Genomic DNA, 16,886 nt, shown 5'->3' with positions numbered 1-16,886 from the left:
AGGCAACTCGCCTCCACCACCCTCCCCGGCAGCGCATTGCAATCGAAGCTGAGACTTCAATTGCCTTTGTATTTCAGAATTTTTCACTCTGAATGGGTTCATTCAGAATCCTACAGCTTTAGTAAAATTCATCTTGAACCACTCTGTTCCTTTGTCTGCACACTCGAGGGGAACAATAGTTTTAAATACAACAAGAAAACCATTGTAACAGCCACTAATGAGCCAAGATGGAGATAAGATACTGCTCAGCCACGGATGATCTCATTGATTGGGAGAATGGGAGTGAAGGGCTCATGCTGCTATGTTCCAGTAAGCAACTGTCCTTATCACCTTGAACAATGTTACAACATTGTGGACAATATTATTGTGTGACATGTTGATAAGCCCAGCTCAGAATGAAGATCGGTCTTGTAAAACTGGTGATGACATCTCCAGTATTCTCCATGAGCTGCATGTGTTTAGTGTCAGCTTTGGTTGGCTTTTCCCCTGAAGCAACAGTGACTCAGTTGGTAGCACTCTTCCCTTTGAATCTGTCGGTTCAAGGCCCACTCCAGGGATTGAGTAGCAAAATAAGAAGTCTCACAACACCAGGTTAAAGTCCAAGAGGTTTATTTGGTATCAAGAGCTTTCGGAGCGCTGCTCCTTCATCAGGTGAGTCACTCACCTGATGAAGGAGCAGCGCTCCGAAAACTCGTGATTCCAAATAAACCTATTGGGTGAGACTTCTTACTGTGCCCACCCCAGTCCAACGCCGGCATCTCCACATCTTGAGTAGCAAAATCAAGATTGACATTGCTGTGCAGAACTGAGGGAGTGCAGCATTGTTTAAGATTCAGTCTTTTGAACGAGATGTTGAACTGAGACCTTATCTGACTCGGGGATCACTTAACCCAGTTGGCTGGATTGCTGCATCATGATGCGGAGTGTTGCCAACAGTACAGGTTCAACGGGGAGGCAATGGCCTAGTGACATTATTGCTAGACTATTCATCCAGAAACTCAGCTAATGTTCTGGGGTTCCAGGTTCGAATCCTGCCACAGTAGACGGTGGAATTTGAATTCAATAAAAATATCTGGAATTAAGAATCTACTGATGACCATCAAAGCATTGTCGATTGTCGGAAAAAACCCATCTGGTTCACTAATGTCCTTTAGAGAAGGAAATCTGTTGTCCTTACCTGGTCTGGCCTACATGTGGTCAGGTATTGAAATTTATGAAAGTGGCCAAGTCCCAGAGGACCAGAGCCTCTTTTTGAGAGAGAGAAAACTGATTGATGGTGATTTAACCTGAGGGTCACCACACCTCACGTCAAGGAGCAAAGTTGAGCTTTTGTGAATAGCCTCAGTGACACTGTGGCATAATGGGCAGTACTGTGGCACAGTGGTTAGCACTGCTGTCTCACATCGCCAGGGACCCGGGTTCATTTCCGACCTCAAGTCACCGTCTGTGCAGAGTCTGCACGTCCTCCCCATGTCAGTGTGTGTTTCCTCCGGGTACTCTGGTTTCCTCCCAAAGTCCGAAAGGTGTGCAGGTTGGGTGGATTGGCCATATAAAATTTTCCCTTCCACTTTCAAAGATGTCAGTATCTGACCACGCGGTTTTGGAAGAAAGCAGGGGAGTTGCTTCTGGTGTGCCAGCCGATATTTACCCCTCAGTCAACATCACAGAAAATCAGATTGTCTGGTCATTATCAAATTATTGTTTGTGGGAGCTTGCTGTGCACAAATTGGCTGTCACATTTCCTACACTGGAACAGTGATTGTACTTCAGGGCTGGAAAGCACTTTTAGACGTCCAGGGATCATGAAATGTGCTATATAAATGAAATAATTGATTTATTTTTAATTTAGTGCACTTATGTTCAACTGGCATAATGGGCGAGATTTTCCTGCCCCACTCGCCCCAAGTCCGGAAAATCCCACCTGAGACACGGTGGCACAGTGGTTAGCACTGCTGCCTCACAGCGCCAGGGATTCGGGTTCGATTCTCAGCTTGGGTCACTGTCTGTGCAGAGTCTGCACGTTCTCCCTGTGTCTGTGTGGATTTCCTCCGGGTGCTCTGCTTTCCTCTCACAGTCCGAAAGACGTGCTGGTTAGGTGCATTGGTCATACTAAATTCTCCCTCAGTGTACCCGAACAGGTGCCAGAGTGTGGTGACTAGGGGAGTTCACAGGAACTTCACTGCAGTGTTAATGTAAGCCTTACTTGTCACACTAATAAATAAACTTTAAAAAACAGACCTTTGCAAGGTCCATGTCCCGATTTCTGTGGCAGGCGGGACGGGTAAATTCCACCCAATGTCTTTCAGAGATTAGAGGGTAATTATACTGATGCATCGTCAGGAAGTGTTTATGAAATGTCCTTATACAGGTTACCATGTACACAGCAGGCAAATCATGTTCACACTAAAGTACCTGCAGTAAGTGATTGGGATGGTACCAACTAACCTTGTGCTAAACTGGCTGATCTCAGGTAGAGCAGCGATAGAGACACTGACCATAAACTAGCCTCAGCTGGGGGGGAAATGGACTGAAGTTCCTTCTCTTGAATCCATTCGCTTAATTGAAATTGCTTTGGACATTACATTCAATACTGCCTTATAAAAGAAAGATAAATGTAATTTTATCTGGAGTCTTTCACAACTTCAAGATATCACAAAGCCCTTAGTGCTTTAGAAGTATAATCACTGGGGTAACTTGGCAGCTAATTTATACACAAGCATTCACAGATGGCAATAGGATAATGGCCAGATAATCTGTTTTACTGATTATCCAGAGAAACAGGCGGTTTCCTCTCCACTTCCTATGGCACTTTGTCAATGGAAAGCTGGGAGGCAAGTTCCACGCCATCATTTTGAGGGGCGGGGGCTAAACACACTGGTAAAGCCGGTTGCACTGAGAAGGGTGCCCTGATCAAACTAAGAAATAACCTCCCCCCTACCTCCACACAGAGGTCTCAGGGGCTCCAACCACCCAACCCCCTCTGATCAATGGCAGCTTCCCCTCAACACACCCTCCCACACCATACACCCCCCCCCCCCCCCCCCGCTGCTCCTTTTAATGCTGGCATTGCCCCTCCCCCGGGATCAAGACCAGCAACGTCCCCACTCCCATGTCCAACGCTGGCATCACCCTCTCTCTCTCCTCCCCTCCCCGCCCCCCCACCCCCACCCCAACAACAGACATCGCCACCATATCCCTCCACACCCAACCCCCCCCCCCCACCATTATACACACATGTCCCCCTTGCGCACCATGAGGCTCCCCCTAGGGTCTGCCGCCTGGCACACATTGGCACTGCCAGTTTGGCCTATGCCAACCTGCCAGTGCCAACCTGTGCCAGGGGGCAGTACCTATCCATGTCCGAATCGCACTGGAGCTATATTCAACTTTACACCTCAGCGGGGTTCCCCATGACAGGCTCACATCTGGGGAAGATCCTCTTGTAACCCGCGGCGATGTGATGTCACATTGGCAAAGTATGAAAATACAAATGGGGAGGAAATATGGCAGGGGTGGGGTGGCGGGGGGGGGGGTCAGTTAATTAGATTACAATATATTTAAATGGAGTTCCACTGCGGGCTTGAACCTTGTGACATCACTAGGAAGGAGCGGGAAATATTGCAGAACCCCATCTCTCCAGAGAGACTTGCGTTTCCCGATTCTCTCCAGATTTGCAGTCTCGCGTCACCATTCTTTCCGATGAGGCTTTTCAGTCTGTTAGTAAATGAAGAATTGTCAAAATATGATGCCAAGCGCTGTGAAAAGGGGCTGTCAATCCTGCGCAATGAGAAAGGGCTCTGCTATCAGGAAGGCTCCGTATTTCTGAAGAGGCCTGGGGCCTGACTCCGAGGCCTAGGCCAGAAGTCCGGTGCTCTGTCATTGCGAATGTGAATAGGAGTGGTGTCACAATCTAAGGTGACAGATCTGTCACTCCATGGAAGATTCATCTTCTACATCCAGAGGGCAGACAGGGTCTTGATTTAACCCTCGCCTGAAATCCGGTAACTCCGACAGTTACTGACTGATTACTCACCACACAAACATCACCTTAGATTTCTTGACTTTCAGTCTCAGGGGTGAGACCTGACACTAAAACCTTCAGACTCAGTGCTAGGAACTGACCTATAGCTGACATCGAGCCTCTATGCATTCATCTATGCATCTATACCACTAGGATTTAAACACCGCCAAATTAAATCCCAACTGCACCACCTTACGGCTCCCACACCTGGGTTGGGGATTTCATGAATTGTACCAAGGAGGCAAAGTTCAGACTGATCATTCTTCCCTGTCCCCAGCATTGGCCGGCACAGATATGATGGGCCGAAGAGCCTCTTGCTGTGCTGTAAAACTCTATGACTCTATGAGTAAAACCTGGGTCATTGTGCCAGCACTGGTACTAATCGAGAGAGGGGAGGTGATGGCCTAGTGCTATTATCGCTAGACTATTCATCCAGAAACTCAGCCAATCTTCATTGGACCCGGGTTCGAATCCCGCCACGGCACACGGTGGAATTCGAATTCAATAAATAAAAATCTGGAATTAAGAATCTACTGATGACCAATGAACCATTGTTGATTGTCATTAAAAACCCATCTGGTTCACTAATATCCTTGAGGGAAGGAAACCGTCCGTCCTTACCTGGTCTGGCCTACATGTGACTGCAGAGCCACAGCAATGTGGTTGACTCTCAACTGCCCTCCTTGGGCAACTAGGGATGGACAATAAATGCTGGCCAGACAGCGACGCCCATGTCCTAGGAATGAATAAAGAAAACCCGAGAACCAAACATTGGGGGCTGCCTCTACCTGATAGGTGTACGGGTTGCATTGTTTCCTGTATGACTGTAAAAACCAAGCGTTGGAGGGCTTTCTTTTTTTTCCCCTTCAGTGAAACTTTTGCTGCATGAAATATGGCATGAAGGGTAAGTCATGCTAATATGTTGATCACATGTGGCTGTGACGCCACACCTTAGCACGATACAGCAGCAGCGACAAGAGGAAGGACTTGCATTTTATATTTTTGATAACATGCGGCTTTCCCAGGGGGTTCACACCCAATTAACTATTTTTTGAAGAATAGTCAGTTGTTTTTCAGGAAAATTTATCCAGGACACAATTCCACAGAACAACAAACGTGATCAGCGATGTTGACGGTTCCATTTATAGAGTTATAGGACGTGGTATTACACTCCTCTGCTGCTGGGTTTGAAGGCGGGGCAACGGGTAAAATCCAGCTGTGGCCTGTCCCAACTTTATCTGAGGCGAGTGGTGCGGGGAGAGGGGGGGGGGGGGGGGGGGGGGGGGGGTGGTGGTTATTGGGAGTCTGGCCACCAGTCGGCCAACTGAGACACTTAAGGGGGTAGTGATTGCTTACTTAAGGGCTTCAACCCTTCACCGCTGGCATTTAACCAGTGGTGTGAAGCTGACGTTAGTGCCCGGCCTGTCAAGTTTCCTTCTGCCCATTGAAGGGCTCACCCAAAGGTGTCATCCCCACAGCTTCCCCATCCCTCCTCCCCCCACAGTCCAACCGCGATTCTCCCGAATTGGGACAAAGTGCCCACACCAGTGGGAAACCTGGAGAGTTTCCCGCTGGTGTTAACAGTATCTATCTGATGGGATTCTCCCACCTGATAGATGCTGATTTATTCATATCGGGTAACCCAGTGGCCAGCCCCGCTGTTCTGAGACAGGGCCGCCATTTTTAAAGGGTGACCGGATCTCCGTGCTTGTTTATCAGCCCCCCGCTCCGCCAAAAAAATGGAATGGTGCCCACCTCGCCACTGACCAGGGGAGCACCACCAACCCCTCACCTGAGACGGGTGTCCTCCCCACCCCCACCCACAAATAACGGGTGACACCTCCCATCCAAACCATGTAGGATTGAGGGTGTCCAGCCCCTGCCCCCCTCAGAATTTGCACAGCTGGCAGGCAGGAATGCAGATGTTGATCACAGGCTGCTTGAAATCACCATAAGAAGTCTCACAACACCAGGTTAAAGTCCAACAGGTTTATTTGGTAGCAAATACCATAAGCTTTCGGAGCGCTGCTCCTTCGTCAGATGGAGTGGTCTCTGTTCTCCAACAGTGCACAGACATAGAAATCAAGTTACAGAATACTAATTAGAATGCAAATCTCTACAGCCAGCCAGGTCTTAAAAGGTACAGATAATGTGGTTGGAGGGAACATTAAACACAGGTTAAAGAGATGTGTATTGTCTCCAGACAGAACAGCTGGTGAGATTATGCAAGACCAGGGGCAAGCTGTGGGGGTTACTGATAATGTGACGTAAATCCAACATCCCGGTTTAGGCCGTCCTCATGTGTGCGGAACTTGGCTATCAGTTTCTGCTCAGCAACTCTGCGCTGTCGTGTGTCGTGAAGGCCGCCTTGGAGAACGCTTACCTGAAGATCCAAGGCTGAATGCCCGTGACTGTCACGGGCATTCAGCCTTGGATCTTCAGGTAAGCATTCTCCAAGGCGGCCTTCACGACACACGACAGCGCAGAGTCGCTGAGCAGAAACTGATAGCCAAGTCCCGCACACATGAGGACGGCCTAAACCGGGATGTTGGATTTATGTCACATTATCAGTAACCCCCACAGCTTGCCCCTGGTCTTGCATAATCTCACCAGCTGTTCTGTCTGGAGACAATACACATCTCTTTAACCTGTGTTTAATGTTCCCTCCAACCACATTATCTGTACCTTTTAAGACCTGGCTGGCTGTAGAGATTTGCATTCTAATTAGTATTCTGTAACTTGATTTCTATGTCTGTGCACTGTTGGAGAACAGAGACCACTCCATCTGACGAAGGAGCAGCGCTCCGAAAGCTTATGGTATTTGCTACCAAATAAACCTGTTGGACTTTAACCTGGTGTTGTGAGACTTCTTACTGTGCTTACCCCAGTCCAACACCGGCATCTCCACATCATGAAATCACCATGCCAAGGGGTCAAGTTTGCCAGGGCTAGAAGAGGCAGTCCAGCCATGACACCCCCATCTCAACAGAGAGTGGTGAGGTCAACCCCTTGCCCCCAGCCCGGGACCACCCAACCCCTAGGACCCTGGAGGCACCCTTCTTCTGCAGCCTGGCAGCAGCAGAGGGGCAAATGGCCACTGCACCTATCTGCTCAAGCCCCCTCAAGGCCAGGGTGCCAGTGCCAGGGTGCCTGAGGCAGTGCACTATTGGCACTGCCAAGGTGCTAGGTCTGGAGGGAAGCTGAGTGGGGTGGGGAGGGGGCTGAGGGTAAAGGGGTACTGACTGTGGGCCTCAGTGGGTGTCTGAGGGGGGAGGAAGCTTGAGTGGGGGATCGGGTCGGATAAACCTCAGGCCTGCATGATGGGTGGGGGGGTGGTTGGGGGGGGGGGATGATGCCTCTCATTTGCTGAGGGGTGGGTGGTGCTTCCTCGACCTTCGGGGTCCAACACGCCAGTACAAAGCCCCGCTCGCTGCAGATCCCGCTGGGGAAGCGGGTGGATAGGGAGGACTGTTTGACTCAGGCTGCAAATCCACTAATTATATTTAAATGTTTGTCTTTTTAATATGCACCAGGTTCCTGCGCACTATGGCCAGGAACACGATCGGGGCCGGCAGCAGGTCTTGCGAGGGTCGCAGCGGGTTTGGCGAATGGCACCAAACCCGCTTTCCCGTCCACTCCCAATTCTCCGGGCAATCGCGATATGGGATGGGGGCGAGCGGGCCGGGAGAATCCGCTCCCTCTTCCAAACCCTCGCACCCTCCCACCGCACCCATTCCCCAAACCCCTTACCCCACTATAACACCCCAATTACTTACCAAGTCCCATTAGGGCGGCAAGGTGGCACAGTGGTTAGCACTGCTGCCTCACAGCGCCAAGGACATGGGTTCGATTCCCGGCTCGGGTCACTGTCTGTGCGGAGTCTGCACGTTCTCCCCGTGTCTGTGTGGGTTTCCTCCGGGTGCTCCGGTTTCCCCCCACAGTCCGAAAGACGTGCTGGTTAGGTGTATTGGCCATGCTAAATTCTCCCTCAGTGTACCCGAACAGGCGCCGGAGTGTGGCGACTCGGGGATTTTCACAGTAACTTCATTGCAGTGTTAATGTAAGCTTACTTTTCGAGCGCTGAATGCCACATCAAGCTCCTGGTGCAGTACCAGGATTTGCCACTGCTCACAGTGGCGCTGTTGGTACTGGAGAGCTGCTGGCCTCTGATCAGCCAGCAACTCTTGGGGGTGGGGCCTGTCCTAACGAATGGAAGTCCAGCCTCAATTCACTGGCCATTTCATTGGTGCAAGGCAGCCTTTCCAGGCTCCCGCCCGACCTTTTAGCCAGACATGTGGGGTCTCTGCCACTCCGGAAAATGTAGCTCATGGAGTCATTTGGCACAGAGGGATGTTATTCGGCCTCTCAAATCCATGCTGGCTTCCTGTAGAGCAATCCACATCGTCTCATATAAATTGTGACCAGTACACCTGGAGATCCTCTTAACTTTCAATGTTTTGCAGGAACATTGGGTTTTGGAAACATGGTGGGTCCCTTATAGCTTTGCAAACCTGCCCTGTCATTCAATTCAATCACAAGCTGTCACCTCATTCCCTACTTCCTCAGGGTTCCCTTCCCAAGATGTGGAGATGCCGGCGTTGGACTGGGGTAAACACAGTAAGAAGTTTAACAACACCAGGTTAAAGTCCAACAGGTTTATTTGGTAGCAAAAGGCTTGTGTGGCTTTTGCTACCAAATAAACCTGTTGGACTTTAACCTGGTGTTGCTAAACTTCTTACAGTGTTTACTACCTTCCCAAGAGCAGGTCCAATCCACACAACTTCCACCACTGTGTGGCAAGGACACAGGTCCTGAACCCACCCCTGTTGGGACAGGGATGTAACCCTGTGCTGTTGCCAGTGGTCAGTCTGCACCAGCGGACCAGACAACCGAGACAACTGGCTCCCCTCCCCACAAGGGGTCTGAGTTGCTGTGGCAACATACGCTTTTAAATGCATGTTGGAGCCTAGAGCTATGGGTAGTGATGGTGGAGGCTCCAATTTCTTTCCATTGCATGGCTAATCTTGCTGTCTGCCATTGGCACCTGCGGGCGATACTTAGTAATTGACATTCAACCTCTTTGTTCACATTATGAACCCATCTTCCATGGCCACCAGGACTAGGAGTGGGACTTGAACTGGGAGCTCCTGACTTAGAGAGAGACTTCCCACTGTGGGACAAGATCTCCTCAACTCTTTGCTCCCTATCTATTCATACCTTTGGTTACCAACCCTTTCTGTTCGCCTTAACTTGAAAACTTGGATCAAATCAGACATATTAGTGAGTCCTGGACACAATCATCTGGGCTCAGTTATCCTTACCATCTCGCCAGTGGAGGTCCTCACCATCACTTATCTTCCCTACCAATGGGGACCTGATGTGATGGCCTCGCTGGTGGGACCGGCAGGCATTGAAGACCCCTGGGTGGCTGGGGACAGGGCTGGGCTATGTCCCTTGGGCAATGCCAGCCTGGCACTGCCAGCCTGGTGCCCTGCCAGTGCCCACCAGGAACCAGGCAGTGCCAAGGGGGTGTGGGGGGGGGGGGGGGGGTGGTTGCTGAGGGAGCAGGGTCTGAAGGGGCAAGCTTCATGACAAGGGTGAGGCCATGACGGGGAGGCAGGGGTACCTCTAGTGCGGGATACTCTGCATCGGGGATTAGCCAAGATGGCGATCGGCCGGAGTGGGATGGAGGGGGTGGAGCGGGGGCGGCGACTGGACGGGGTGGTAATTGGTGGGGTGGGGTGGGGGGTGCCTTAGCTAAAGGCACTAACCTACAGGAACAACAGGATCTGACAAGATCTGTAACGCGATAAACATTACATTTTCTGAAACTGACACAAAGGAAAAAGGAAATTAAATGACATGAAAAAGTAAACATTTATATTCAGAAAGCAGGACTCACAGGTTTGGGACGGAAATTACTGAAATCATTGCAAATCTTTTGTACAACAAATGACATTAAACTGAACCAGTTCGGTAGAGTTTAAGAAACTTTTACCTGTATTAGGCTGGCAGACAGAAATTAGATGTCTCGATCTCACCCAGTGAATGGATAATGCTACTCAGAGGTGCAGGACTTCTGAACAATTCAGTTGCGAGTGAGACGAGCTACAATGACTCAGAACTCCAACCTCTGAGCTTAGAATTACAACAGAGCAGTTGAAAACTGAGGTTCCCGACCCTCAGGATAAAGCAGCCAGCCCAATCACACAAACACTTTTAATACAGGGGCTGGCTGGAATGAAGTCATCTGAGTGATTTCGGTTTTGTTTCTGGTGAATTGAAACTGAAAGTTAATCAGCTGCAGCTTCTGGGAGAAGTTCTTTTGTGGCAGCTAGCCATCGGAGTGAAGTCTCTGGAACCCCTCCGGCTGTGTACTTTTTGTCTCAGTAATGGTGACTGTAGTAATTCCGCCAAATGCCAGTTTCCCGTCACTAAACACACTTTATTGTGTACAAAAGAGAAGTTTAAGTTTACTTATTAGTGTCTCAAGTAGGCTTACATTAATACTGCAATAAAGTTACTGTGAAAATCCCAGAGACAATGCCTGCGGTTTACAGCTCGACAGTCTGGGGTCCGTAACTTCCAGCCTGAATCCCAATTTACAGGGATTATGCAGGGAAGTCCCGATGTGAAATCATTCCAAGTTTAAACCAACAGTTTGCTTTCTTAAAGCTGACATGACTAAAGTGTTGATTTGATTTGATTTATTATTGTCACACGTATTAGTATACAGTGAAAAGTATTGTTTCTTGCGCGCTATGCAGACAAAGCATACCGTTCATAGAGAAGGAAAGGAGAGAGTGCAGAACGTAGTATGACAGTCATAGCTAGGGTGTGGAAAAAGATCAACTTAATGTGACGTAGGTCCATTCAAAAGTCTGACAGCAGCAGGGAAGAAGCTGTTCTTGAGTCGGTTGGTACGTGACCTTAGACTTTTGTACCTTTTTCCCGAAGGAAGAAGAGGGAAGAGAGAATGTTCGGGGTGCGTGGGGTCCTTGATTATGCTGGCTGCTTTGCCGAGGCAGCGGGAAGTGTAGACAGAGTCAATGGATGGGAGGCTGGTTTGCCTGATGGATTGGGCTACATTCACGACCTTTTGTAGTTCCTTGCGGTCTTGGGTAGAGCAGGAGCCATACCAAGCTGTGATACAACCAGAAAGAATGCTTTCTATGGTCTGTAAAAGTTAGTGAGAGTCGTAGCTGACATGCCAAATTTCCTTAGTCTTCTGAGAAAGTAGAGGTGTTAGTGGGCTTTCTTAACTATAGTTTTGGCATGGGGGGGACCAGGACAGGTTGTTGGTGATCTGGACACCTAAAAACGTGAAGCTCTCGACCCTTTCTACTTTGTCCCCGTTGATGTAGACAGAGGCATGTTCTCCTTTACGCTTCCTGAAGTCAATGACAATCTCCTTCATTTTGTTGACATTGAGGGAGAGATTATTGTTGCTGCACCAGTTCACCAAATTCTCTATCTCATTCCTGTACTCTGTCTTGTCATTGCTTGAGATCTGACTCACTACGGTGGTGTCATCAGCAAACTTAAAATTGAATTGGAGGGGAATTTGGCCACACAGTCATAGGTGTATAAGGAGTATAGTAGGGGTCTGAGAACACAGCCTTGTGGGGCACTGATGTTGAGGATGATCATGGAGGAGGTGTTATTGCCTATCCTTACTGATTGTGGTCTGTGAGTTAGGAAGTTCAGTATCCAGTCACAGAGGGAGGTGCCGTGGCCCAGGCTACAGAGTTTGGAGATGGGTTTCGTGGGAATAATGGTGATGAAGGCTGAGCTGTAGTCAATAAATAAGAGTCTGATATAGGTGTCCTTGTTATCTAGGTGTTCAAGGGTTGCACTGCAGTCTTGCCCCAATGGGTAGCATGGTAGCACAGTGGTTAGCACTGCTACCTCACAGCGCCAGGGACCCGGGTTCAATTCCGGCCTCAAGTCATTGTCTGTGTGGAGTCTGCAAGTTCTCCCCGTGTCTGCGTGGGTTCCTCTGGGTGCTCTGGTTTCCTCCCACAGTCCGAAGATGCGTGAGTTAGGTGGATTGGCCACGCTAAATTGCCCTTTAGTGTCAGGGGGATCAGCTAGGGTAAATGCAAGGGGTTACGGGGATGGGATTTAAGTAGTTTCACAGATTTAAAACAAATAATAAAATCTATGTTCATTTATTCATATTAAATAAAATTAAAAATTACACTTTAAATGAGCCAATAACAATAGGATTAACTACTTAAAAGAAGTAGCAAAAAAACCAAATAAAGCTTCAACATACATTTATATTAGGAGAGAATCCTTTTGATCTCTCTGCCTTCACTTTTAAGCTTCTGTTTCCAAGCTAGACTTCAGTGGACATTGTCAGTCTGGCCCCGTCATAAGGGCCTGGTTAGAGTCCTCCTGCGCCACGCTGGGGCCTGTGAAGATAGTCCCACTGAAGGCCAAAGGGAGCTAAGAAGGAAAGTTTATTTATTAGTCACAAGTAAGGCTTACATTGCAATGAAGTTACTGTGAAATTCCCCTAGTCGCCACACTCCGGCATCTGTTTGGGTCAATGCACCTAACCAGCTTGTCTTTCAGAATGTGGGAGGAAACCGGAGCACCCAGAGGAAACCCATGCAGACACGGGGAGAAAGTGCAAACTCCACATAGACAGTGACCCAAGCCAGGAATTGAACCCGGGTCCCTGGTGCTGTGAGGCAGCAGTGCTGACCACTGTGCCACTGTGCCACCCACCTGGAATGCAATTTTTCAACCGAAGTAAGTGCAAAAAATTCAACTGTTTTTGGTGGTCCATGGCTTTCCGTCGCTAGTCGGAGGTTATGGGCCAAGCTCTTTTTATCATTTGGCCGTCACAAAGAAGTCTCTAGAATGGTCAGCTGTGCACTCTTGTCTCAGTAATGGTGACTGCAGTAATTCAGCCAGGCACCAGTTTCCAATCACCAAACACCCTTTATTCGGTACCAAAGTGAATGTCTTTGCCTGACGGTTACAGCCAGACAGTCTACCCCTTGGAACCAATGCCAGTCTGGTTTGATTAGCAGGATTAAAAACCCCCGCTGTCCGCTCTCATTTGATGACCCTCTGGTAGCTCAATAAAGAAGCATGTACTCCACGAAGTCCACAAGGAGATTTATCAATGACCCTCCGTGGCCTTTGTGGCCACCATAACATCTCTCCTCCCTTTGGCCCATGTCTCTCTCAGTATCCCCACTGCAAGAAGGTCCATTCCACCATTTAACAGTCAGTCTGAGGTCCATCAAAGGCCGAGCTGGGTCAGGCACATTAACTCATAGAATCCCTACAGTGCAGGTGGAGGCCATTCGGCCCATCGAGTCTGTACTGACCACAATCCCACCCAGGCCCTATTCCTGTAACACCACATATTTACCCTGCTAGTCCCCCTGACACGAGGGTCAATTTATCACGGCCAATCAATCTAACCCACGCATCTTCGTACTGTGGGAAGAAACTGAAGCACCCGGAGGAAACCCATGCAGACACGGGGAGAATGTGCAAGCTCCACATAGACATGGATGCTGCTGTTTGTTCCTTCATGCCATTTTTGAAGGTTTGCACAGTCCGTTCTGCTAGTCCATTTGACGATGAATGATGAGATGCAGTTTGGGCTTGTCGGGTACCCATTAGTGAGGACAAAGTTCTGGAAATCACCACGAGTAAAGTCCATGCCGTTATCGCAAACCAGGACTTCCGGTATTCCGTGTGTACTGAAGCTTTGTCGTAATTTCTTGATTGTAGCCTGAAATGTCGTGGAAACCATGTGATGCACCTCCAACCACTTGGAGTGTGCATCCACCATGATTAAAACCATGGAACCCATGAAGAGCCCCGCAAGGTCCACACATACATGCACCCATGGCCTGCCAGACCACTCCCATGGATGTAGGGAGGCTTAGGGAGGGAGTTTTTGATTTTCCTGGAACAGGTCATATCACTTCACTGAGTATGTGACATCAGAGTCAAGACCTGGCCACCAAGCATAATTCCGAGCCAGCATTTTCATTTTGACACTCCTGGCTTGCCGTTATATAGTTAATATTGGATGTCATCCTGGGGCAGGGCAATTATTCGGGACCTCCACAAAGAATGATTCCCGTCCTTAACACTAAGTTCACTTTTCTTAATAAGATAGGGTTGTCCTTGTAATCCACCGTCTAGGATCAAATGCATTATATTAGATAAGGCTGGTTCTTTTTAGGTCCAGGCCTTAATCTGCCTTGCGAACACAGCAAAATCTCCAAAACATTCAGAGTCCTCACAACCTAATCCAGTGCTGGTAAAGGAGCCAGCCATGTGGGCAATGGGAGACGACTCAATGCATTAGCATTGGTTATCTGGATTCCAGAAGCTATTTGTAGGCTGCAATAACAAGGCCCAGTGCTGTATCCGAGCGGAGGCGATAGGGGGGAATTGCCTTGTCCTCTCTGAAGAGACCCAGGAAGGGTTTATGGTCAGTAACTGTAACAAAACGTCGCCTGTAGATGTACTGATGGAACTTTTCCACACCAAATACAACCACCAATCTTCCTTTCTCAATCTGAGAATACCTTTACTCCACTCCGAAAGGGATCTGGAGGCTTACTCAAAGGGCATTTCCATCCTACCTTTCCAGCAAAGACAGCACTGCCACAATACTGTATGGCGAAGCATCACAAGTTCTTCCTTAGGGTCAAAATGGGCCAGTAGGTTGGATAATGGTGGCTGACGTTTAACTTTAGAGAAAGCCTCTGCCGGCAGAGCTTCCAAAGACCATCTCTGGCGTTTGTAGAAGGGTGTGGAAGATTACCCGCATGGAAGGCAAGTTCAGGATAAATTTTCCAGAATAATTTACTAATCCCAGGGAGGGTTTCATATCTGTGGTTTGCTTTAGGGTTGGTGCTTCCTTGATGGCACAATGGTTAGCACTGCTGCCTTACAGTACGATCCGGGTTCAATTCCCAGTTTGGGTCACTGTCTATGCGGAGTCTGCACGTTCTCCCCATGTCTGCATGAGTTTCCTCCGGGTGCCCCAGTTTCCTCCCACAGTCAGAAAGACGTGCTGGTTCGATGCATTGGCCAAGCTAAAATTCTTCCTCAGTGTACCGGAACAGGCACCGGAGTGTGGAGACTGGGGGATTTTCACAGTAACTTCACTGCAGTGTTAATGTAAGCCTATTCATGGCACCAATAAATAAACTTTAAAACCTTATCCTGAACTGAATGTAACCCCTTGCCATCTACTCAGTATCTTAAATAGTTATTTCAGCCACTTGGAAAAAGCATTTCTCCCTCTTCAAACAAACTCCCACTCTAGAAAATCTCTGCAAGACTTCTTCTAAGTTGGCCAGCTGTTCTTATTCTGAAGGGCCCGTGACCAAGCCGGCATCTAAGTATACTGCCACCTTGGGTATCCTTGAAGGATTGCACATGCTGATAAGACCCCCAAAGGGCAAGTGAGTATACTCATAGAGTTCCTTGTGTGTGTTGATCGTCACATATTTTTGTGAGGACTCGTCCAATTCAAGCTGAAGGTAGGTATGGCTCATGTCCAGCTTGGAGAATGTCTTGCCACCTGTTAGTTTTGTGTACAAATCCTCGATTCAGGGCATGGGGTACCTATCGAGTTTGGAGACCTGATTGACTATTAGTTTATAATCCCCACACAGAAAAACTGATTTGTCGGGCTTGAGAACAGGGACTACATGCTCAGCCCATTCTGCAAATTGCACGGGCCTTAATATATCTAAACTTTCAAGGCACCTTGGTTTAGTTTCCATCTTCAGCATGGAATAAGAGGGCTGATCTTATTCTGAAATACTTCAGTGTGGCGTTAGGGTCAACGTAAATCTCAGCCTTGCCCTTTTTTATTTTTCCCAGGCCCTCTTGGAAAACTCTAGGATATCTACTGATAATTTTGTACAGTTCCCTCCAGCCTAGTCTCAAGATCTCCAACCAGTTCAGCTGGATCTGCTGGAGCCAATTTCTTTTCATCAGGCTTGGTCTGTGGGAAGTCACAATGAGTGGGACATGAGCTGATTGCTACCTATAGGTTACTGGGGCCACTGGGGGTGCCTTTTATCAGTAAAGGATCCCCCATGTACGTGGCTAATTTGGTCTTCGCATCTTCCAACCTCAGGTCTTGGATATTAGATTTGAGTCACTTATAGGGTTGATCTCCAATAACGGAGACAGCAGCTCTCGTGTCTACCTCCATCTTCAAGGGATGGTCATTCCCCAGTAATTGTACCATTATTGGGGCAACTTCTGCTGTGATTGCATTGTAATGTCCCTGTGTCTGGAAGAGGGGATCCCTGCATGGTGCAGTCACGTATTGGACTTGGCTTCATTGTTAAACAGCACACATTTTGCCAGTTCCTGAAACTTCGCTTTGGCCGTGCCCTTTGACAGTGCTTAGAATAATCCATTGTCTGGCAACTGCACCTTCCTGGAGTATGTTCTCTAATATACCTGGGGTCATCACTGCCTTTCCTTAACTGTCTGGTGGTGACATTAGGGTTCCTACATTGAAAGGGGTCCTTTAATACCTATTTACACAAGGACTTTCCATTGAAGACGGATTACACAACGGCCCTCCCCCTTGTTAGAGAATATTGCTGCCTGATGCCCCCTATAGTTCCTGAGTTACTGTTTCTGCCTTCTCAAGTGATAAGGCTATTTCAATGACTTCTTAAAGTTCAAATTGGGTTCTGCCAACAGCTTCTGTTGGATAGGTAGGCCATTTATTCCACATACCAATCTGTCTCACAACATTTCATTTGCAGTATTCTGTCGACTTCCACAACTTGGCCAAGAACTCAGTGATAGGCTCCCCAGGAGTTCTCCCAGCCATGTTGAAGTGATATTA

At 48.5% G+C, this 16,886-nt stretch overlaps 1 protein-coding gene across 1 annotated transcript in view; it reads right to left on the bottom strand.

Moving 5' to 3' along the window:
- The window catches only part of LOC144506634 (interferon-induced GTP-binding protein Mx3-like), a 60,230-nt gene extending 49,983 nt beyond the window's left edge, over positions 1 to 10,247 (bottom strand). Inside the window, exon 1 of the mRNA XM_078233004.1 lies at positions 10,020 to 10,247. The gene's annotated coding sequence lies outside the window, so the exon portion shown is untranslated. The remainder of the gene's footprint in view (positions 1 to 10,019) is intronic.
- Positions 10,248 to 16,886: the final 6,639 nt, after the last annotated feature.

This window comes from Mustelus asterias, chromosome 17, assembly GCF_964213995.1.
Source record: "Mustelus asterias chromosome 17, sMusAst1.hap1.1, whole genome shotgun sequence".
NCBI classification, from domain to species: domain Eukaryota; kingdom Metazoa; phylum Chordata; class Chondrichthyes; order Carcharhiniformes; family Triakidae; genus Mustelus; species Mustelus asterias.
The sequence above is the reverse complement of the archived record's forward strand: the minus strand, read 5'-3'. Positions and strand labels throughout refer to the sequence as shown.